Source organism: Hyla sarda, chromosome 1 (genome assembly GCF_029499605.1).
Source record: "Hyla sarda isolate aHylSar1 chromosome 1, aHylSar1.hap1, whole genome shotgun sequence".
NCBI classification, from domain to species: Eukaryota; Metazoa; Chordata; class Amphibia; order Anura; family Hylidae; genus Hyla; species Hyla sarda.
The window spans coordinates 261,646,508-261,670,397 of record NC_079189.1 but is presented as its reverse complement, the minus strand read 5'-3'; the positions used below and the strand labels follow the sequence as shown (position 1 = coordinate 261,670,397).

The 23,890-nt window shown below is 50.4% G+C and overlaps 13 pseudogenes; all 13 read right to left on the bottom strand.

Moving 5' to 3' along the window:
- Window positions 1–2,916: 2,916 nt before the first annotated feature.
- LOC130326088 (5S ribosomal RNA) lies at window positions 2,917–3,036 on the bottom strand (annotated as a pseudogene).
- An 872-nt stretch (window positions 3,037–3,908) lies between these two features.
- On the bottom strand, window positions 3,909–4,028 carry LOC130351621 (5S ribosomal RNA; annotated as a pseudogene).
- A 2,052-nt stretch (window positions 4,029–6,080) lies between these two features.
- LOC130346768 (5S ribosomal RNA) lies at window positions 6,081–6,200 on the bottom strand (annotated as a pseudogene).
- A 1,266-nt stretch (window positions 6,201–7,466) lies between these two features.
- Window positions 7,467–7,586, bottom strand: LOC130318687 (5S ribosomal RNA; annotated as a pseudogene).
- A 4,837-nt stretch (window positions 7,587–12,423) lies between these two features.
- LOC130352776 (5S ribosomal RNA) lies at window positions 12,424–12,543 on the bottom strand (annotated as a pseudogene).
- An 82-nt stretch (window positions 12,544–12,625) lies between these two features.
- LOC130329503 (5S ribosomal RNA) lies at window positions 12,626–12,745 on the bottom strand (annotated as a pseudogene).
- A 2,494-nt stretch (window positions 12,746–15,239) lies between these two features.
- On the bottom strand, window positions 15,240–15,359 carry LOC130346204 (5S ribosomal RNA; annotated as a pseudogene).
- A 286-nt stretch (window positions 15,360–15,645) lies between these two features.
- Window positions 15,646–15,765, bottom strand: LOC130352129 (5S ribosomal RNA; annotated as a pseudogene).
- Window positions 15,766–17,433: 1,668 nt separating this feature from the next.
- On the bottom strand, window positions 17,434–17,553 carry LOC130347795 (5S ribosomal RNA; annotated as a pseudogene).
- Window positions 17,554–19,220: 1,667 nt separating this feature from the next.
- LOC130351610 (5S ribosomal RNA) lies at window positions 19,221–19,340 on the bottom strand (annotated as a pseudogene).
- Window positions 19,341–19,422: 82 nt separating this feature from the next.
- Window positions 19,423–19,542, bottom strand: LOC130330340 (5S ribosomal RNA; annotated as a pseudogene).
- A 2,075-nt stretch (window positions 19,543–21,617) lies between these two features.
- Window positions 21,618–21,737, bottom strand: LOC130352893 (5S ribosomal RNA; annotated as a pseudogene).
- Window positions 21,738–23,013: 1,276 nt separating this feature from the next.
- On the bottom strand, window positions 23,014–23,133 carry LOC130333773 (5S ribosomal RNA; annotated as a pseudogene).
- Between the last annotated feature and the right edge of the window lie 757 nt (window positions 23,134–23,890).

Below are 23,890 nucleotides of genomic sequence, written 5' to 3'. Positions count from 1 at the left end.
TCCCATGCCAGTACTTACCGGGCCTTAAGCTGGGTAGCAGTCTGCGATCTGACGAGAGCAGGCGGGTTCAGCTAAGGATGGCCGTTGACAGCTTCATGCTTTTTATACTGTGCATTTAAGCATCAATAAATCCTTTTCGGAATCGGAACGGAAGGCGGCAACAGAGCAAAATGTCAACTGCACCAGGGATTCCCAGCCAGTCTCCCATGCCGGTACCTACTGGGCCCTAGGCTGGGTAGCAGTCTGCGATCTGACGAGAGCAGGCGCGTTCAGCTTAGGATGGCCGTTGACATCTTCATGCCTTGTATATTGTGGATTTAAGCATCAATAAATATTTTTATTAATCGGAGAGGAAGGCGGCAACAGAGCAAAATGTCAATGGCACCTTGGATTGCCAGCCAGTCTCCCATGCCGGTAACTGCCGGGCAGCAGTCTTCGATCTGAGGAGAGCAGGCTTGTTCAGGCTTAGGATGGCCGTTGACAGCTTCACACCCTGTATATTGTGGATTTAAGCATCATTAAATCCTTTTCCGAATCGGAGCGGAAGGCGGCAACAGATTAACATGTCAACTGCACCCGGGATTCCCAGCCAGTCTCCCATGCTGGTACTTACCAGGCCCTAAGCTGGGTAGCAGTCTGCGATCTGACGAGAGCAGGCGCGTTCAGCTTAGGATGGCCGTTGCCAGCTTCACACTTTGTATACTGTGTATACTGTGGATTTAAGCATCAATAAATAATTTTCGCAATCGGAGCAGAAACAGAGCAAAATGTCAACTGCACCCGGGATTCCCAGCCAGTCTCCCATGCTGGTACTTACCAGGCCCGAAGCTGGGTAGCAGTCTGCGATCTGACGAGAACAGCCGCATTCAGCTTAGGATGGCCGTAGACATCTTCACACTCTGTATACTGTGGATTTAAGCATCAATAAATCATTTTTGGAATCGGAGCGGAAGGCGGCAACAGAGCAAAATGTCAACGACACCTGGGATTCCCAGCCAGTCTCCCATGCTGGTACTTACCGGGCCCTAAGCTGGGTAGCAGTCTGCGATCTGACGAGAGCAGGCGCGTTCAGCTTAGGATGGCTGTTGACAGCTTCTCGCCCTTTATACTGTGCATTTAAGCATCAATAAATCCTTTTCCGAACGGAAGGCGGCAACAGAGCAAAATGTCAACGGCAGCCGGGATTCCCAGCCAGTGTCCCATGCCGGTACTTACCGGGCCCTAAGATCTGTACCAGTCTGCGATCTGACGAGAGCAGGCGCGTTAAGCTTTGGATGGCCGTCGACAGCTTCACACCTTGTATACTGTGGATTTAAGCCTCAATAAATTATTTTCGGAATCGGAGCGGAAGGCAGCAATAGAGCAAAATGTCAACGGCACCCGGGATTCCCAGCCAGTCTCCCATGCCAATACTTACCGGGCCCTAAGCTGGGTAGCAGTCTGCGATCTGACGAGAGCAGGCACGTTCAGCTAAGGGTGGCCGTTGACATCTTCTCGCCTTGTATACTGTGGATTTAAGCATCAATAAATATTTTTTTTAATCGGAGAGGAAGGCGGCAACAGAGCAAAATGTCAATAGCACCTTGGATTGAAAGCCAGTCTCCCATGCCCGTACTTGCCGGGCAGCAGTCTGCGATCTGACAAGAACAGGCGCATTCAGCTTAGGATAGCCGTAGACGGCTTCACACCCTGTATATTGTGGATTTAAGCATCAATAAATCCTTTTCGGAATCGGAGCAAAATGTCTACAGAGCAAAATGTCAACAACACCTGAGATTCCCAGCCAGTCTCCCATGCCGGTACTTACTGGGCCCTAAGCTGGGTAGCAGTCTGCAATCTGACGAGAGCAGGCGCGTTCAGCTTAGGATGGCCGTTGACATCTTCATGCCTTGTATACTGTGGATTTAAGCATCAATAAATCCTTTTCGGAATCGGAGCGGAAGGCGGCTACAGAGCAAAATGTCAACAACACCTGGGATTCCCAGCCAGTCTCCCATGCTGGTACTTACCGGGCCCTAAGCTGGGTAGCAGTCTGCGATATGACGAGAGCAGGCACGTTCAGCTTAGGATGGCCGTTGACAGTTTCACGCCCTTTATACTGTGCATTTAAGCATCAATAAATCATTTTCCGATTCGGAGCGGAAGGCGGCAACAGAGCAAAATGTCAACTGCACCCGGGATTCTCAGCCAGTCTCCCATGCCGGTACTTACTGGGCCCTAAGCTGGGTAGCACTCTGCGATCTGACGAGAGCAGGCGCTTTCAGCTTAGGATGGCCGTTGACATCTTTATGCCTTGTATATTGTGGATTTAAGCATCAATAAATATTTTTATTACTCGGAGAGTAATTGCCAGCCAGTCTTCCATGCCGGTATCTGCCGGGCAGCAGTCTGCGATCTGAGGAGAGCAGGCACGTTCAGGCTTAGGATGGCCGTTGACAGCTTCACACCCTGTATATTGTGGATTTAAGCATCAATAAATCCTTTTCCGAATCGGAGCGGAAGGCGGCAACAGATTAAAATGTCAACTGCACCCGGGATTCCCAGCCAGTCTCCCATGCTGGTACTTACCGGGCCCTAAGCTGGGTAGCAGTCTGACGAGAGCAGGCGCGTTCAGCTTAGGATTGCCGTTGACAGCTTCTCGCCCTCTATACTGTGCATTTAAGCATCAATAAATCCTTTTCGGAATCGGAACGTAAGGCGGCAACAGAGCAAAATGTCAACGGCAGCCGGGATTCCCAGCCAGTGTCCCATGCCGGTACTTACCGGGCCCTAAGATCTGTACCAGTCTGCGATCTGACGAGAGCAGGCGCGTTAAGCTTAGGATGGCCGTCGACAGCTTCACACCTTGTATACTGTGGATTTAAGCATCAATAAATTATTTTCGGAATCGGAGCGGAGGGCAGCAATAGAGCAAAATGTCAACGGCACCTGGGATTCCCAGCCAGTCTCCCATGCCAGTACTTACCAGGCCCTAAACTGGGTAGCAGTCTGCGATCTGACGAGAGCAGGCGCGTTCAGCTTAAGATGGCCGTTGACAGCTTCACAATTTGTATACTGTGGATTTAAGCATCAATAAATAATTTTCGGAATCGGAGCAGAAAAAGAGCAAAATGTAAACTGCACCCGGGATTCCCAGCCAGTCTCCCATGCTGGTACTTACCAGGCCCGAAGCTGGGTAGCAGTCTGCGATCTGACGAGAACAGGGGCATTCAGCTTAGGATTGCCGTAGACATCTTCACACCCTGTATACTGTGGATTTAAGCATCAATAAATCCTTTTCGGAATCGGAGCGGAAGGCGGCTACAGAGCAAAATGTCAACAACACCTGGGATTCCCAGCCAGTCTCCCATGCTTGTACTTACCGGGCCCTAAGCTGGGTAGCAGTCTGCGATCTGACGAGAGCAGGCACGTTCTGCTTAGGATGGCCGTTGACAGCTTCATGCCCTTTATACTGTGCATTTAAGCATCAATAAATCATTTTCTGAATCGGAGCGGAAGGTGGCAACAGAGCAAAATGTCAACTGCACCCGGGATTCCCAGCCAGTCTCCCATGCCGATACTTACTGGGCCCTAAGCTGGGTAGCAGTCTGCGATCTGACAAAAGCAGGCACGTTCTGCTTAGGATGGCCGTTGACATCTTTATGCCTTGTATATTGTGGATTTAAGCATCAATAAATATTTTTATTACTCGGAGAAGAAGGCGGCAACAGAGCAAAATGTCAATGGCACCTTGGATTGCCAGCCAGTCTCCCATGCCGGTATCCGCCGGGCAGCAGTCTGCGATCTGAGGAGAGCAGGCACGTTCAGGCTTAGGATGGCCGTTGACAGCTTCACACCCTGTATATTGTGGATTTAAGCATCAATAGATCCTTTACCGAATTGGATCGGAAGGCGGCAACAGATTAAAATGTCAACTGCACCCGGGATTCCCAGCCAGTCTCCCATGCTGGTACTTACCAGGCCCTAAGCTGGGTAGCAGTCTGCGATCTGACGAGAGCAGGCGCGTTCAGCTTAGGATGGCCGTTGACAGCTTCACCCTTTGTATACTGTGCATTTAAGCATCAATAAATCCTTTTCGGAATCGGAACGAAAGGCGGCAACAGAGCAAAATGTCAACGGCAGCCGGGATTCCCAGCCAGTGTCCCATGCCGGTACTTACCGGGCCCTAAGATCTGTACCAGTCTGCGATCTGACGAGAGCAGGCGCGTTAAGCTTAGGATGGCCGTCGACAGCTTTACACCTTGTATACTGTGGATTTAAGCATCAATAAATTATTTTCGGAATCGGAGCGGTTGGCAGCAAAAGAGCAAAATGTAAACGGCACCCGGGATTCCCAGCCAGTCTCCCATGCCGGTACTTACTGGGCCCTAAGCTGGGTAGCAGTCTGTGATCTGACGAGAGCAAGCGCGTTCAGCTTAGGATGGCCGTTGACAGCTCCACGCCCTTTATACTGTGCATTTAAGCATCAATAAATCATTTTCCGAATCGGAGCGGAAGGCGGCAACAGAGCAAAATGTCAACTGCACCCGGGATCCCCAGCCAGTCTCCCATGCCGGTACTTACTGGGCCCTAAGCTGGGTAGCAGTCTGCGATCTGACGAGAGCAGGCGCGTTCAGCTTAGGATGGCCGTTGACATCTTTACGCCTTGTATATTGTGGATTTAAGCATCAATAAATATTTTTATTAATCGGAGAAGAAGGCGGCAACAGAGCAAAATGTCAATGGCACCTTGGATTGCCAGCCAGTCTCCCATGCCGGTATCTGCCGGGCAGCAGTCTGCGATCTGAGGAGAGCAGGCACGTTCAGGCTTAGGATGGCCGTAGACAGCTTCACACCCTGTATATTGTGGATTTAAGCATCAATAGATCCTTTTCCGAATTGGATCGGAAGGCGGCAACAGATTAAAATGACAGCTGCTCCCGGGATTCCCAGCCAGTCTCCCATGCTGGTACTTACCAGGCCCTAAGCTGGGTAGCAGTTTGCGATCTGACAAGAGCAGGCGCGTTCAGCTTAGGATGGCCGTTGACAGCTTCACACTTTGTATACTGTGCATTTAAGCATCAATAAATCCTTTTCAGAATCGGAACGGAAGGCGGCAACAGAGCAAAATGTCAACGGCAGCCGGGATTCACAGCCAGTGTCCCATGCCGGTACTTACCGGGCCCTAAGATCTGTACCAGTCTGCGATCTGAGGAGAGCAGGCGCGTTAAGCTTAGGATGGCCATCGACAGCTTTACACCTTGTATACTGTGGATTTAAGCATCAATAAATTCTTTTCGGAAGGCAGCAATAGAGCAAAATGTCAACGGCACCCGGGATTCCCAGCCAGTCTCCCATGCCAGTATTTACCGGGCCCTAAGCTGGGAAGCCGTCTGCGATCTGACGAGAGCAGGCGCGTTCAGCTTAGGATGGCCATTGACAGCTTCATGCTTTTTATACTGTGCATTTAAGCATCAATAAATCCTTTTCGGAATCGGAACGGAAGGCGGCAACAGAGAAAAATATCAACTGCACCCGGGATTCCCAGCCAGTCTCCCATGCCGGTACTTACTGGGCCCTCAGCTGGGTAGCAGTCTGCGATCTGACGAGAGCAGGCGCGTTCAGCTTAGGATGGCCGTTGACATCTTCACGCCTTGTATATTGTGGATTTAAGCATCAATAAATATTTTTATTAATCGGAGAGGAAGGCGGCAACAGAGCAAAATGTCAATGGCACCTTGGATTGCCAGCCAGTCTCCCATGCCGGGCAGCAGTCTGCGATCTGAGGAGAGCAGGCACGTTCAGGCTTAGGATGGCCGTTGACAGCTTCACACCCTGCATATTGTGGATCGAAGCATCAATAAATCATTTTCCGAATCGGAGCGGAAGGCGGCAACAGATTAAAATGTCAACTGCACCCGGGATTCCCAGCCAGTCTCCCATGCTGGTACTTACCGGGCCCTAAGCTGGGTAGCAGTCTGCGAGCTGACGAGAGCAGGCGCGTTCAGCTTAGGATGGCCGTTGATAGCTTTACACTTTGTATACTGTGGATTTAAGCATCAATAAATCATTTTCGGAATCGGAGCAGAAACAGAGCAAAATGTCAACGGCAGCCGGGATTCCCAGCCAGTCTCCCATGCTGGTACTTACCGGGCCCGAAGCTGGGTAGCAGTCTGTGATCTGATGAGAACAAGCGCATTCAGCTTAGGATGGCCGTTGACAGCTTCACACTTTGTATAATGTGGATTTAAGCATCAATAAATATTTTTATTAATCGGAGAGGAAGGCGGCAACAGAGCAAAATGTCAATGGCACCTTGGATTGCCAGCCAGTCTCCCATGCCGTTAACTGCCGGGCAGCAGTCTGCGATCTGAGGAGAGCAGGCACGTTCAGGCTTAGGATGGCCGTTGACAGCTTCACACCCTGTATATTGTGGATTTAAGCATCAATAAATCCTTTTCCAAATCGGAGCGGAAGGCGGCAACAGATTAAAATGTCAACTGCACCCGGGATTCCCAGCCAATCTCCCATGCTGATACTTACCAGGCCCTAAGCTGGGTAGCAGTCTGCGATCTGACGAGAGCAGGCGCGTTCAGCTTAGGATGGCCGTTGACAGCTTCTCGCTCTTTATACTGTGCATTTAAGCATCAATAAATCCTTTTCGGAAGGCGGCAACAGAGCAAAATGTCAACGGCAGCCGGGATTCCCAGCCAGTGTCCCATGCCGGTACTTACCGGGCCCTAAGATCTGTAACAGTCTGCGATCTGACGAGAGCAGGCGCGTTAAGCTTAGGATGGCCGTCGACAGCTTCACACCTTGTATACTGTGGATTTAAGCATCAATAAATTCTTTTCGTAATCGGAGCGGAAGGCAGCAATAGAGCAAAATGTCAACGGCACCCGGGATTCCCAGCCAGTCTCCCGTGCCAGTACTTACCGGGCCCTAAGCTGGCTAGCAGTCTGCGATCTGACTAGAGCAGGCGCGCTCAGCTTAGGATGGTCGTTGACATCTTCACGCCTTGTATACTGTGGATTTAAGCATCAATAAATATTTTCTTTAATCGGAGAGGAAGGCGGCAACAGATCAAAATGTCAATAGCACCTTGGATTGCCAGCCAGTCTCCCATGCCCGTACTTGCCGGGCAGCAGTCTGCGATCTGACAAGAACAGGCGCATTCAGCTTAGGATAGCCGTAGACGGCTTCACACCCTGTATATTGTGGATTTAAGCATCAATAAATCCTTTTCGGAATCGAAGCAAAATGTCTACAGAGCTACAGAGCAAAATGTCAACAACACCTGAGATTCCCAGCCAGTCTCCCATGCTGGGACTTACCGGGCCCTAAGCTGGGTACCAGTCTGTGATCTGACGAGAGCAGGCGCGTTAAGCTTAGGATGGCCGTCGACAGCTTCACACCTTGTATACTGTGGATTTAAGCATCAATAAATTATTTTCGGAATCGGAGCGGAAGGCAGCAATAGAGCAAAATGTCAACGGCACCCGGGATTCCCAGCCAGTCTCCCATGCCAGTACTTACCGGGCCCTAAGCTGGGTAGCCGTCTGCGATCTGACGAGAGCAGGCACGTTCAGCTTAGGATGGCCGTTGACATCTTCACGCCTTGTATATTGTGGATTTAAGCATCATTAAATATTTTTATTAATCGGAGAGGAAGGCGGCAACAGAGCAAAATGTCAATGGCACCTTGGATTGCCAGCCAGTCTCCCATGCCGGTAACTGCCAGGCAGCAGTCTGCGATCTGAGGAGAGCAGGCACGTTCAGGCTTAGGATGGCCGTTGACAGCTTCACACCCTGTATATTGTGGATTTAAGCATCAATAAATCCTTTTCCGAATCGGAGCGGAAGGCGGCAACAGATTAAAATGTCAACTGCACCCGGGATTCCCAGCCAGTCTCCCATGTTGGTACATACCCGGCCCTAAGCTGGGTAGCAGTCTGCTATCTGACGAGCGCAGGCGCGTTCAGCTTAGGATGGCCGTTGACAGCTTCACACTTTGTATACTGTGGATTTAAGCATCAATAAATAATTTTCGGAATCAGAGCAGAATGTCAACTGCACCCGGAATTCCCAGCCAGTCTCCCATGCTGGTACTTACCAGGCCCGAAGCTGGGTAGCAGTCTGCGATCTGACAAGAGCAGGCGCGTTCAGCTTAGGATGGCCATTGACAGCGTCTTGCCCTTTATACTGTGCATTTAAGCATCAATAAATCCTTTTCGGAATCGAAGCGGAAGGCGGCAACAGAGCAAAATGTCAACTGCACCCGGGATTCACAGCCAGTCTCCCATGCCGGTACTTACTGGGCCCTAAGCTGGGTATCAGTCTGCGATCTGTCGAGAGCAGGCGCGTTCAGCTTAGGAGGGCCATTGACAGCTTCATGCTTTTTATACTGTGCATTTAAGCATCAATAAATCCTTTTCGGAATCGGAGCGGAAGGCAGCAACAGATTAAAACGTCAACTGCACCCGGGATTCCCAGCCAGTCTCCCATGCTGGTACTTACTGTGCCCTTAGCTGGGTAGCAGTCTGCGATCTGACGAGAGCAGGCGCGTTCAGCTTAGGATGGCCATTGACAGCTTCATGCTTTTTATACTGTGCATTTAAGCATCAATAAATCCTTTTCGGAATCGAAGCAAAATGTCTACAGAGCAAAATGTCAACAACACCTGAGACTCCCAGCCAGTCTCCCATGCTGGTACTTACCGGGCCCTAAGCTGGGTAGCAGTCTGCGATCTGACGAGAGCAGGCACGTTCAGCTTAGGATGGCCGTTAACAGCTTCACGCCCTTTATACTGTGCATTTAAGCATCAATAAATCATTTTCGGAATCGAAGCGGAAGGCAGCAATAGAGCAAAATTTCAATAGCACCTTGGATTGCCAGCCAGTCTCCCATGCCCGTACTTGCCGGGCTGCAGTCTGCGATCTGACAAGAACAGGCACATTCAGCTTAGGATAGCCGTAGACGGCTTCACACCCTGCATACTGTGGATTTAAGCATCAATAAATCCTTTTCGGAAACGAAGCGGAAGGCGGCTACAGAGCAAAATGTCAACAACACCTAGGATTCCCACCCAGTCTCCCATGCTGGTACTTACCGGGCCCTAAGCTGGGTAGCAGTCTGCGATCTGACAAGAGCAGGCGCGTTCAGCTTAGGATGGCCGTTGACAGCTTCACACCCTGTATACTGTGGATTTAAGCATCAATAAATCCTTTTCCGAATCGGAGCGGAAGGCGGCAACAGATTAAAATGTCAACTGCACCTGGGATTCCCAGCCAGTCTCCCATGCTGGTACTTACCAGGCCCTAAGCTGGGTAGCAGTCTGCAATCTGACGAGAGCAGGCGCGTTCAGCTTAGGATGGCCGTTGACAGCTTCACACTTTGTATACTGTGGATTTAAGCATCAATAAATATTTTTCGGAATCGGAGCAGAAACAGAGCAAAAGGGCAACTGCACCCGGGATTCCCAGCCAGTCTCCCATGCCGGTTCTTACTGGGCCCTAAGCTGGGTAGCAGTCTGCGATCTGACGAGAGCAGGCGCGTTCAGCTTAGGATGGCCGTTGACATCTTCACGCCTTGTTTATTGTGAATTTAAGCATCAATAAATATTTTTATTAATCGGAGAGGAAGGCGGCAACAGAGCAAAATGTCAATGGCACCTTGGATTGCCAGCCAGTCTCAAACGCCGGTATCTGCCGGGCAGCAGTCTGCGATCTGAGGAGAGCAGACACGTTCAGCTTAGGATGGCCGTTGACAGCTTCACACCCTGTATATTGTGGATTTAAGCATCAATAAATCCTTTTCCGAATCGGAGCGGAAGGCGGCAACAGATTAAAATGTCAACTGCACCCGGGATTCCAGCCAGTCTACCATGCTGGTACTTACCAGGCCCTAAGCTGGGTATCAGTCTGCGATCTGACAAGAGCAGGCGCGTTCAGCTTAGGATGGCCGTTGACAGCTTCACACCCTGTATACTGTGCATTTAAGCATCAATAAATCCTTTTCGGAATCGGAACGGAAGGCGGCAACAGAGCAAAATGTCAACTGCACCCAGGATTTTCAGCCAGTCTCCCATGCCGGTACTTACTGGGCCCTAAGCTGGGTAGCAGTCTGTGATTTGACAAGAGCAGGCGCGTTCAGCTTAGGATGGCCATTGACAGCTTCATGCTTTTTATACTGTGCATTTAAGCATCAATAAATCCTTTTCGGAATCAGAACGGAAGGCGGCAACAGAGCATAATGTCAACTGCACCCGGGATTCCCAGCCAGTCTCCCATGCCGGTACTTACTGGGACCTAAGCTGGGTAGCAGTCTGCGATCTGACGAGAGCAGGCGCGTTCAGCTTAGGATGGCCGTTGACATCTTCACGCCTTGTATATTTGTGAATTTAAGCATCAATAAATATTTTTATTAATCGAAGAGGAAGGCGGCAACAGAGCAAAATGTCAATGGCACCTTGGATTGCCAGCCAGTCTCCCATGCCGGTAACTGCCAGGCGGTAGTCTGCGATCTGAGGAGAGCAGGCACGTTCAGGCTTAGAATGGCCGTTGACAGCTTCACACCCTGTGTATTGTGGATTTAAGCATCAATAAATCCTTTTCGGAATCGGAACGGAAGGCGGCAACAGAGCAAAATGTCAACGGCAGCCGAGATTCCCAGCCAGTGTCCCATGCCGGTACCTACCGGGCCCTAAGATCTGTACCAGTCTGCGATCTGACGAGAGCAGGCGCGTTAAGCTTAGGATGGCCGTCGACAGCTTCACACCTTGTATACTGTGGATTTAAGCATCAATAAATTCTTTTCGGAATCGGAGCGGAAGGCAGCAATAGAGCAAAATGTCAACGGCAACCGGGATTCCCAGCCAGTCTCCCATGCCAGTACCTACCGGGCCCTAAGCTAGAGCAGTCTGCGATCTGACGAGAGCAGGCGCGTTCAGCTTAGGAGGGCCATTGACAGCTTCATGGTTTTTATACTGTGCATTTAAGCATCAATAAATCCTTTTCGGAATCGGAGCGGAAGGCGGCAACAGATTAAAATGTCAACTGCACCCGGGATTCCCAGCCAGTCTCCCATGCTCGTACTTACTGTGCCCTTAGCTGGGTAGCAGTCTGCGATCTGACGAGAGCAGGCGCGTTCAGCTTAGGATGGCCATTGACAGCTTCATGCTTTTTATACTGTGCATTTAAGCATCAATAAATCCTTTTCGGAATCGGAACGGAAGGCGGCAACAGAGCATAATGTCAACTGCACCCGGGATTCCCAGCCAGTGTCCCATGCCGGTACTTACTGGGCCCTAAGCTGGGTAGCAGTCTGCGATCTGACGAGAGCAGGCGCGTTCAGCTTAGGATGGCCGTTGACATCTTCACGCCTTGTATATTGTGAATTTAAGCATCAATAAATATTTTTATTAATCAAAGAGGAAGGCGGAAACAGAGCAAAATGTCAATGGCACCTTGGAATGCCAGCCAGTCTCCCATGCCGGTATCTGCCGGGCAGTAGTCTGCGATCTGAGGAGAGCAGGCACGTTCAGGCTTAGGATGGCCGTTGACAGCTTCACACCCTGTGTATTGTGGATTTAAGCATCAATAAATCCTTTTCCGAATCGGAGCGGAAGGCGGCAACAGATTAAAATGTCAACTGCACCTGGGATTCCCAGCCAGTCTCCCATGCTGGTACTTACCAGGCCCTAAGCTGGGTAGCAGTCTGCGATCGGACAAGAGCAGGCGTGTTCAGCTTAGGATGGCCGTTGACAGCTTCACACTTTGTATACTGTGGATTTAAGCATCAATAAACAATTTTCGGAATCGGAGCAGAAACAGAGCAAAATGGCAACTGCACCCGGGATTCCCAGCCAGTCTCCCATGCTGGTACTTACCAGGCCCGAAGCTGGGTAGCAGTCTGCGATCTGACGAGAACAGGCGCATTCAGCTTAGGATGGCCATAGACATCTTCACACCCTGTATACTGTGGATTTAAGCATCAATAAATCCTTTTCGGAATCGGAGCGTAAGGCGGCAACAGAGCAAAATGTCAACGACACCTGGGATTCCCAGCCAGTCTCCCATACTGGTACTTACCAGGCCCTAAGCTGGGTATCAGTCTGCGATCTGACGAGAGCAGGCGCGTTGAGCTTAGGATGGCCGTTGACAGCTTCACGCCCTTTATATTGTGGATTTAAGCATCAATAAATAATTTTCCGAATCGAAGCGGAAGGCGGCAACAGATTAAAATGTCAACTGCACCCGGGATTCCCAGCCAGTCTCCCATGCTGGTACTTACCAGGCCCTAAGCTGGGTAGCAGTCTGCGATCTGACGAGAGCAGGCGCGTTCAGTTTAGGATGGCCGTTGACAGCTTCACACTTTGTATACTGTGCATTTAAGCATCAATAAATCCTTTTCGGAATCGGAACGGAAGGCGGCAACAGAGCAAAATGTCAATGACACCTGGGATTCCCAGCCAGTCTCCCATGCTGGTACTTACCGGGCCCTAAGCTGGGTAGCAGTCTGCGATCTGACGAGAGCAGGCGCGTTCAGCTTAGGATGGCCGTTGACAGCTTCTTGATTTTTATATTGTGCATTTAAGCATCAATATATCCTTTTCGGAATCGGAACGGAAGGCGGCAACAGAGCAAAATGTCAACGGCACCCGGGATTCCCAGCCAGTCTCCCATGCTGGTACTTACCGGGCCCTAAGCTGGGTAGCAGTCTGCGATCTGACGAGAGCAGGCGCGTTCAGCTTAGGATGGCCGTTGACAGCTTCTCGCCCTTTATACTGTGCATTTAGGCATCAATAAATCCTTTTCGGAATCAGAACGGAAGGCGGCAACAGAGCAAAATGTCAACGGCAGCCGGGATTCCCAGCCAGTCTCCCATGCTGGTACTTACCAGGCCCTAAGCTGGGTATCAGTCTGCGATCTGTCGAGAGCAGGCGCGTTCAGCTTAGGATGGCTGTTGACAGCTTCACACTTTGTATACTGTGCATTTAAGCATCAATAAATCCTTTTCGGAATCGGAACGGAAGGCGGCAACAGAGCAAAATGTCAACGGCAGCCGGGATTCCCAGCCAGTGTCCCATGCCGGTACTTACCGGGCCCTAAGATCTGTACCAGTCTGCGATCTGACGAGAGCAGGCGCGTTAAGCTTAGGATGGCCGTCGACAGCTTCACACCTTGTATACTGTGGATTTAAGCATCAATAAATTCTTTTCGGAATCGGAGCGGAAGGCAGCAATAGAGCAAAATGTCAACGGCAACCGGGATTCCCAGCCAGTCTCCCATGCCAGTACCTACCGGGCCCTAAGCTAGAGCAGTCTGCGATCTGACGAGAGCAGGCGCGTTCAGCTTAGGAGGGCCATTGACAGCTTCATGCTTTTTATACTGTGCATTTAAGCATCAATAAATCCTTTTCGGAATCGGAGCGGAAGGCGGCAACAGATTAAAATGTCAACTGCACCCGGGATTCCCAGCCAGTCTCCCATGCTGGTACTTACTGTGCCCTTAGCTGGGTAGCAGTCTGCGATCTGACGAGAGCAGGCGCGTTCAGCTTAGGATGGCCATTGACAGCTTCATGCTTTTTATACTGTGCATTTAAGCATCAATAAATCCTTTTCGGAATCGAAGCAAAATGTCTACAGAGCAAAATGTCAACAACACCTGAAATTCCCAGCCAGTCTCCCATGCTGGTACTTACCGGGCCCTAAGCTGGGTAGCAGTCTGCGATCTGACGATAGCAGGCACGTTCAGCTTAGGATGGCCGTTACAGCTTCACGCTCTTTATACTGTGCATTTAAGCATCAATAAATCCTTTTCGGAATCGAAGCGGAAGGCGGCAACAGAGCAAAATGTCAACTGCACCCGGGATTCCCAGCCAGTCTCCCATGCCGGTACTTACTGGGCCCTAAGCTGGGTATCAGTCTGCGATCTGTCGAGAGCAGGCGCGTTCAGCTTAGGATGGCTGTTGACAGCTTCACACTTTGTATACTGTGCATTTAAGCATCAATAAATCCTTTTCGGAATCGGAACGGAAGGCGGCAACAGAGCAAAATGTCAACGGCAGCCGGGATTCCCAGCCAGTGTCCCATGCCGGTACTTACCGGGCCCTAAGATCTGTACCAGTCTGTGATCTGACGAGAGCAGGCTCGTTAAGCTTAGGATGGCCGTCGACAGCTTCACACCTTGTATACTGTGGATTTAAGCATCAATAAATTCTTTTCGGAATCGGAGCGGAAGGCAGCAATAGAGCAAAATGTCAACGGCAACCGGGATTCCCAGCCAGTCTCCCATGCCAGTACCTACCGGGCCCTAAGCTAGAGCAGTCTGCGATCTGACGAGAGCAGGCGCGTTCAGCTTAGGAGGGCCATTGACAGCTTCATGCTTTTTATACTGTGCATTTAAGCATCAATAAATCCTTTTCGGAATCGGAGCGGAAGGCGGCAACAGATTAAAATGTCAACTGCACCCGGGATTCCCAGCCAGTCTCCCATGCTCGTACTTACTGTGCCCTTAGCTGGGTAGCAGTCTGCGATCTGACGAGAGCAGGCGCGTTCAGCTTAGGATGGCCATTGACAGCTTCATGCTTTTTATACTGTGCATTTAAGCATCAATAAATCCTTTTCGGAATCGAAGCAAAATGTCTACAGAGCTACAGAGCAAAATGTCAACAACACCTGAGATTCCCAGCCAGTCTCCCATGCTGGTACTTACCGGGCCCTAAGCTGGGTAGCAGTCTGCGATCTGACGAGAGCAGGCACGTTCAGCTTAAGATGGCCGTTAACAGCGTCACGCCCTTTATACTGTGCATTTAAGCATCAATAAATCCTTTTCGGAATCGAAGCGGAAGGCGGCAACAGAGCAAAATGTCAACTGCACCCGGGATTCCCAGCCAGTCTCCCATGCCGATACTTACTGGGCCCTAAGCTGGGTAGCAGTCTGCGATCTGACGAGAGCAGGCGCGTTCAGCTTAGGATGGCCGTTGACATCTTCACGCCTTGTATATTGTGGATTTAAGCATCAATAAATATTTTTATTAACCGGAGAGGAAGGCGGCAACAGAGCAAAATGTCAATGGCACCTTGGATTCCCAGCCAGTCTCCCATGCCGGTAACTGCCTGGCAGCAGTCTGCGATCTGAGGAGAGCAGGCACGTTCAGGCTTAGGATGGCCTTTGACAGCTTCACACCCTGTATATTGTGGATTTAAGCATCAATAAATCCTTTTCCGAATCGGAGAGGAAGGCGGCAACAGATTAAAATGTCAACTGCACCCGGGATTCCCAGCCAGTCTCCCATGCTGGTACTTACCAGGCCCTAAGCTGGGTAGCAGTCTGCGATCTGACGAGAGCAGGCGCATTCAGCTTAGGATGGCCGTTGACAGCTTCACACTTTTTGTATACTGTGGATTTAAGCATAAATAAATAATTTTCGGAATCGGAACGGAAGGCGGCAACAGAGCAAAACGTCAACGGCAGCCGGGATTCCCAGCCAGTGTCCCATGCCGGTACTTACCGGGCCCTAAGATCTGTACTAGTCTGCGATCTGACGAGAGCAGGCGCGTTAAGCTTAGGATGGCCGTCGACAGCTTCACACCTTGTATACTGTGGATTTAAGCATCAATAAATTAATTTCGGAATCGGAGCGGAAGGCAGCAATAGAGCAAAATGTCAACAGCACCTGGGATTCCCAGCCAGTCTCCCATGCCAGTACTTACCGGGCCCTAAGCTGGGTAGCAGTCTGCAATCTGACGAGAGCAGGCGCGTTCAGCTTAGGATGGCCATTGACAGCTTCATGCTTTTTATACTGTGCATTTAAGCATCAATAAATCCTTTTCGGAATCGGAGAGGAAGGCGGCAACAGAGCAAAATGTCAATAGCACCTTGGATTGCCAGCCAGTCTCCCATGCCCGTACTTGCCGGGCAGCAGTCTGCGATCTGACAAGAACAGGCACATTCAGCTTAGGATAGCCGTAGACGGCTTCACACCCTGTATACTGTGGATTTAAGCATCAATAAATCCTTTTCCGAATCGGAGCGGAAGGCGGCTACAGAGCAAAATGTCAACAACACCTGGGATTCCCAGCCAGTCTCCCATGCTGGTACTTACCGGGCCCTAAGCTGGGTAGCAGTCTGCGATCTGACAAGAGCAGGCGCGTTCAGCTTAGGATGGCCGTTGACAGCTTCACGCCCTTTATACTGTGCATTTAAGCATCAATAAATCCTTTTCCGAATCGGAGCGAAAGGCGGCAACAGATTAAAATGTCAACTGCACCCGGGATTCCCAGCCAGTCTCCCATGCTGGTACTTACCAGGCCCTAAGCTGGGTAGCAGTCTGCGATCCGAGGAGAGCAGGCGCGTTCAGCTTAGGATGGCCGTTGACAGCTTCACACTTTGTATACTGTGGATTTAAGCATCAATAAATTATTTTCGGAATCGGAGCGGAAGGCAGCAATAGAGTAAAATGTCAACGGCACCCGGGATTCCCAGCCAGTCTCCCATGCCAGGACTTACCGGGCCCTAAGCTGGGTAGCCGTCTGCGATCTGACGAGAGCAGGCACGTTCAGCTTAGGATGGCCGTTGACATCTTCACGCCTTGTATATTGTGGATTTAAGCATCAATAAATATTTTTATTAATCGGAGAGGAATTCGGCAACAGAGCAAAATGTCAATGGCACCTTGGATTGCCAGCCAGTCTCCCACGCCGGTAACTGCCAGGCAGCAGTCTGCGATCTGAGGAGAGCAGGCACGTTCAGGCTTAGGATGGCCGTTGACAGCTTCACACCCTGTATATTGTGGATTTAAGCATCAATAAATCCTTTTCCGAATCGGAGCGGAAGGCGGCAACAGATTAAAATGTAAACTGCACCCGGGATTCCCAGCCAGTCTCCCATGTTGGTACTTACCAGGCCCTAAACTGGGTAGCAGTCTGCTATCTGACGAGCGCAGGCGCGTTCAGCTTAGGATGGCCGTTGACAGCTTCACACTTTGTATACTGTGGATTTAAGCATCAATAAATAATTTTCGGAATCGGAGCAGAAACAGAGCAAAATGTCAACTGCACCCGGAATTCCCAGCCAGTCTCCCATGCTGGTACTTACCAGGCCCGAAGCTGGGTAGCAGTCTGCGATCTGACAAGAGCAGGCGCGTTCAGCTTAGGATGGCCGTTGACAGCTTCTTGCCCTTTATACTGTGCATTTAAGCATCAATAAATCCTTTTCGGAATCGGAACGGTAGGCAGCAACAGAGCAAAATGTCAACTGCAGCCGGGATTCCCAGCCAGTGTCCCATGCCGGTACTTACCGGGCCCTAAGATCTGTACCAGTCTGCGATCTGACGAGAGCAGGCGCGTTAAGCTTAGGATGGCCGTCGACAGCTTCACACCTTGTATACTGTGGATTTAAGCATCAATAAATTATTTTCGGAATCGGAGCGGAAGGCAGCAATAGAGCAAAATGTCAACGGCACCTGGGATTCCCAGCCAGTCTCCCATGCCTGTACTTACCGGGCCCTAAGCTGGGTAGCAGTCTGCGATCTGACGAGAGCAGGCGCGTTCAGCTTAGGATGGCCATTGACAGCTTCATGCTTTTTATACTGTGCATTTAAGCATCAATAAATCCTTTTCGGAATCGGAGAGTAAGGCGGCAACAGAGCAAAATGTCAATAGCACCTTGGATTGCCTGCCAGTCTCCCATGCCCGTACTTGCCGGGCAGCAGTCTGCGATCTGACAAGAACAGGCACATTCAGCTTAGGATAGCCGTAGACGGCTTCACACCCTGCATACTGTGGATTTAAGCATCAATAAATCCTTTTCGGAATCGAAGCGGAAGGCGGCAACAGATTAAAATGTCAACAACACCTAGGATTCCCAGCCAGTCTCCCATGCTGGTACTTACCAGGCCCTAAGCTGGGTAGCAGTCTGCGATCTGACGAGAGCAGGCGCGTTCAGCTTAGGATGGCCGTTGAAAGCTTCACACATTGTATACTGTGGATTTAAGCATCAATAAATCCTTTTCCAAATCGGAGCAGAAACAGAGCAAAATGGCAACTGCACCCGGGATTCCCAGCCAGTCTCCCATGCCGGTTCTTACTGGGCCCTAAGCTGGGTAGCAGTCTGCGATCTGACGAGAGCAGGCGCGTTCAGCTTAGGATGGCCATTGACAGCTTCATGCTTTTTATACTGTGCATTTAAGCATCAATAAATCCTTTTCGGAATCGGAACGGAAGGCGGCAACAGAGCATAATGTCAACTGCACCCGGGATTCCCAGCCAGTCTCCCATGTCGGTACTTACTGGGCCCTAAGCTGGGTAGCAGTCTGCGATCTGACGAGAGCAGGCGCGTTCAGCTTAGGATGTCCGTTGACATCTTCACGCCTTGTATATTGTTAATTTAAGCATCAATAAATATTTTTATTAATCGGAGAGGAAGGCGGCAACAGAGCAAAATGTCAATGGCACCTTGGATTGCCAGCCAGTCTCCCATGCCGGTAACTGCCGGGCAGTAGTCTGCGATCTGAGGAGAGCAGGCACGTTAAGGCTTAGGATGGCCGTTGACAGCTTCACACCCTGTGTATTGTGGATTGTGGATTTAAGCATCAATAAATCCTTTTCCGAATCGGAGCGGAAGGCGGCAACAGATTAAATTGTCAACTGCACCTGGGATTCCCAGCCAGTCTCCCATGCTGGTACTTACCAGGCCCTAAGCTGGGTAGCAGTCTGCAATCTGACGAGAGCAGGCGCGTTCAGCTTAGGATGGCCGTTGACAGCTTCACACTTTGTATACTGTGGATTTAAGCATTAAAAAACAATTTTCGGAATCGGAGCAGAAACAGAGCAAAATGGCAACTGCACCCGGGATTCCCAGCCAGTCTCCCATGCTGGTAGTTACCAGGCCCGAAGCTGGGTAGCAGTCTGCGATTTGACGAGAACAGGCGCATTCAGCTTAGGATGGCCATAGACATCTTCACACCCTGTATACTGTGGATTTAAGCATCAATAAATCCTTTTCGGATTGGAGCGTAAGGCGGCAACAGAGCAAAATGTCAACGACACCTGGGATTCCCAGCCAGTCTCCCATGCTGGTACTTACCAGGCCCTAAGCTGGGTATCAGGCTGCGATCTGACGAGAGCAGGCGCGTTTAGCTTAGGATGGCCGTTAACAGCTTCACGCCCTTTATATTGTGGATTTAAGCATCAATAAATAATATTTCGAATCGAAGCGGAAGGCGGCAACAGATTAAAATGTCAACTGCACCCGGGATTCCCAGCCAGTCTCCCATGCTGGTACTTACCAGGCCCTAAGCTGGGTAGCAGTCTGCGATCTGACGAGAGCAGGCGCGTTCAGCTTAGGATGGCCGTTGACAGCTTCACACTTTATATACTGTGCATTTAAGCATCAATAAATCCTTTTTGGAATCGGAACGGAAGGCGGCAACAGAGCAAAATGTCAACGACACCTGGGATTCCCAGCCAGTCTCCCATGCTGGTACTTACCGGGCCCTAAGCTGGGTAGCAGTCTGCGATCTGACGAGAGCAGGCACGTTCAGCTTAGGATGGCCGTTGACAGCTTCTCGATTTTTATATTGTGCATTTAAGCATCAATATATCCTTTTCGGAATCGGAACGGAAGGCGGCAACAGAGCAAAATGTCAACTGCACCCGGGATTCCCAGCCAGCCTCCCATGCTGGTACTTACCGGGCCCTAAGCTGGGTAGCAGTCTGCGATCTGACGAGAGCAGGCGCGTTCAGCTTAGGATGGCCGTTGACAGCTTCTCACTTTGTATACTGTGCATTTAAGCATCAATAAATCCTTTTCGGAATCGGAACGGAAGGCGGCAACAGAGCAAAATGTCAACGGCAGCCGGGATTCCCAGCCAGTGTCACATGCCGGTACTTACCGGGCCCTAAGATCTGTACCAGTCTGCGATCTGACGAGAGCAGGCGCGTTAAGCTTAGGATGGCCGTCGACAGCTTCACACCTTGTATACTGTGGAGTTAAGCATCAATAAATTATTTTCGGAATCGGAGCGGAAGGCAGCAATAGAGCAAAATGTCAACGGCACCCGGGATTCCCAGCCAGTCTCCCATGCCAGTACATACCAGGCCCTAAGCTAGAGCAGTCTGCGATCTGACGAGAGCAGGCGCGTTCAGCTTAGGATGGCCATTGACAGCTTCATGCTTTTTATACTGTGCATTTAAGCATCAATAAATCCTTTTCGGAATCGGAGCAGAAGGCGGCAACAGATTAAAATGTCAACTGCACCCGGGATTCCCAGCCAGTCTCCCATGCTGGTACTTACTGTGCCCTTAGCTGGGTAGCAGTCTGCGATCTGACGAGAGCAGGCGCGTTCAGCTTAGGATGGCCATTGACAGCTTCATGCTATTTATACTGCGCATTTAAGCATCAATAAATCCTTTTCGGAATCGGAACGGAAGGCGGCAACAGAGCATAATGTCAACTGCACCCGGGATTCCCAGCCAGTCTCCCATGCCGGTAATTACTGGGCCCTAAGCTGGGTAGCAGTCTGCGATCTGACGAGAGCAGGCGCGTTCAGCTTAGGATGGCCGTTGACATCTTCATGCCTTGTATATTGTGGATTTTAGCATCAATAAATATTTTTATTAATCGGAGAGGAAGGCGGCAACAGAGCAAAATGTCAATGGCACCTTGAATTGCCAGCCAGTCTCCCATGCTGGTAACTGCCGGGCAGCAGTCTGCGATCTGAGGAGAGCAGGCATGTTCAGGCTTAGGATGGCCGTTGACAGCTACACACCCTGTATATTGTGGATTTAAGCATCAATAAATAATTTTCGGAATCGGAGCAGAAGCAGAGCAAAATGTCAACTGCACCCGGGATTCCAAGCCAGTCTCCCATGCTGGTACTTACCAGGCCCTAAGCTGGGTAGCAGTCTGCGATCTGACGAGAGCAGGCGCGTTCAGCTTAGGATGGCCGTTGACAGCTTCACACTTTGTATACTGTGGATTTAAGCATCAGTAAATAATTTTCGGAATCGGAGCATAAACAGAGCAAAATGTCAACTGCACCCGGGATTCCCAGCCAGTCTCCCATGCTGGTACTTACCAGGCCCGAAGCTGGGTAGCAGTCTGCGATCTGACGAGAACAGGCGCATTCAGCTTAGGATGGCCGTAGACATCTTCACACCCTGTATACTGTGGATTTAAGCATCAATAAATCCTTTTCGGAATCAGAGCGTAAGGCGGCAACAGAGCAAAATGTTAACGACACCTGGGATTCCCAGCCAGTCTCCCATGCTGGTACTTACCGGGCCCTAAGCTGGGTAGCAGTCTGCGATCTGACGAGAGCAGGCACGTTCAGCTTAGGATGGCCGTTGACAGCTTCTCGCACTTTATACTGTGCATTTAAGCATCAATAAATCCTTTTCGGAATCGGAACGGAAGGCGGCAACAGAGCAAAATGTCAACGGCAGCCGAGATTCCCAGCCAGTGTCCCATGCTGGTACTTACCGGGCCCTAAGATCTGTACCAGTCTGCGATCTGACAAGAGCAGGCACGTTAAGCTTAGGATGGCCGTCGACAGCTTCACACCTTGTATACTGTGGATTTAAGCATCAATAAATTATTTTCGGAATCGGAGCGGAAGGCAGCAATAGAGCAAAATGTCAACGGCACCCGGGATTCCCAGCCAGTCTCCCATGCCAGTACTTAGCGGGCCCTAAGCTGGGTAGCAGTCTGCGATCTGACGAGAGCAGGCGCGTTCAGCTTAGGATGGCCATTGACAGCTTCATGCTTTTTATACTGTGCATTTAAGCATCAATAAATCCTTTTCGGAATCTGAGCAGAAGGCGGCAACAGATTAAAATGTCAACTGCACCCGGGATTCCCAGCCAGTCTCCCATGCTGGTACTTACTGTGCCCTTAGCTGGGTAGCAGTCTGCGATCTGACGAGAGCAGGCACGTTCAGCTTAGGATGGCCATTGACAGCTTCATGCTTTTTATACTGCGCATTTAAGCATCAATAAATCCTTTTCGGAATCGGAACGGAAGGTGGCAACAGAGCATAATGTCAACTGCACCCGGGATTCCCAGCCAGTCTCCCAAGCCGGTAATTACTGGGCCCTAAGCTGGGTAGCAGTCTGCGATCTGACGAGAGCAGGCGCGTTCAGCTTAGGATGGCCGTTGACATCTTCACGCCTTGTATATTGTGGATTTTAGCATCAATAAATATTTTTATTAATCGGAGAGGAAGGCGGCAACAGAGCAAAATGTCAATGGCACATTGAATTGCCAGCCAGTCTCCCATGCTGGTAACTGCCGGGCAGCAGTCTGCGATCTGAGGAGAGCAGGCATGTTCAGGCTTAGGATGGCTGTTGACAGCTTCACACCCTGTGTATTGTGGATTTAAGCATCAATAAATCCTTTTCCGAATCGAAGCGGAAGGCAGCAACAGATTAAAATGTCAACTGCACCCGGGATTCCCAGCCAGTCTCCCATGCTGGTACTTACCAGGCCCTAAGCTGGGTAGCAGTCTGCGATCTGACAAGAGCAGGCGCGTTCAGCTTAGAATGGTCGTTGACAGCTTCACACTTTGTATACTGTGGATTTAAGCATCAGTAAATAATTTTCGGAATCGGAGCAGAAACAGAGCAAAATGTCAACTGCACCCGGGATTCCCAGCCAGTCTCCCATGCTGGTACTTACCAGGCCCGAAGCTGGGTAGCAGTCTGCGATCTGACGAGAACAGGCGCATTCAGCTTAGGATGGCCGTAGACATCTTCACACCCTGTATACTGTGGATTTAAGCATCAATAAATCCTTTTCGGAATCGGAGCATAAGGCGGCAACAGAGCAAAATGTTAACGACACCTGGGATTCCCAGCCAGTCTCCCATGCTGGTACTTACCGGGCCCTAAGCTGGGTAGCAGTCTGCGATCTGACGAGAGCAGGCACGTTCAGCTTAGGATGGCCGTTGACAGCTTCTGGCACTTTATACTGTGCATTTAAGCATCAATAAATCATTTTCGGAATCGGAGCGGAAGGCGACAACAGAGCAAAATGTCAACGGCAGCCGGGATTCCCAGCCAGTCTCCCATGCTGGTACTTACCGGGCCCTAAGCTGGGTAGCAGTCTGCGATCTGACGAGAGCAGGCGCGTTCAGCTTAGGATGGCCGTTGACATCTTAACGCCTTGTATACTGTGGATTTAAGCATCAATAAATATTTTTTTTAATCGGAGAGGAAGGCGGCAACAGATCAAAATGTCAATAGCACCTTGGATTGCCAGCCAGTCTCCCATGCCCGTACTTGCCGGGCAGCAGTCTGCGATCTGACAAGAACAGGCGCATTCAGCTTAGGATAGCCGTAGACGGCTTCACACCCTGTATATTGTGGATTTAAGCATCAATAAATCCTTTTCGGAATCGGAGCAAAATGTCTACAGAGCTACAGAGCAAAATGTCAACAACACCTGAGATTCCCAGCCAGTCTCCCATGCTGGTACTTACCGGGCCCTAAGCTGGGTAGCAGTCTGCGATCTGACGAGAGCAGGCGCGTTCAGCTTAGGATAGCCGTTAACAGCCTCACACTCTTTATACTGTGCATTTAAGCATCAATAAATCCTTTTCCGAATCGGAGCGGAAGGCGGCAACAGATTAAAATGTCAGCTGCACCCGGGATTCCCAGCCAGTCTCCCATGCTGGTACTTACCAGGCCCTAAGCTGGGTAGCAGTCTGCGATCTGACGAGAGCAGGCGCGTTCAGCTTAGGATGGCCGTTGACAGCTTCACACTTTGTATACTGTGCATTTAAGCATCAATAAATCCTTTTCGGAATCGGAACGGAAGGCGGCAACAGAGCAAAATGTCAACGGCAGCCGGGATTCCCAGCCAGTGTCTTATGCCGGTACTTACCGGGCCCTAAGATCTGTACCAGTCTG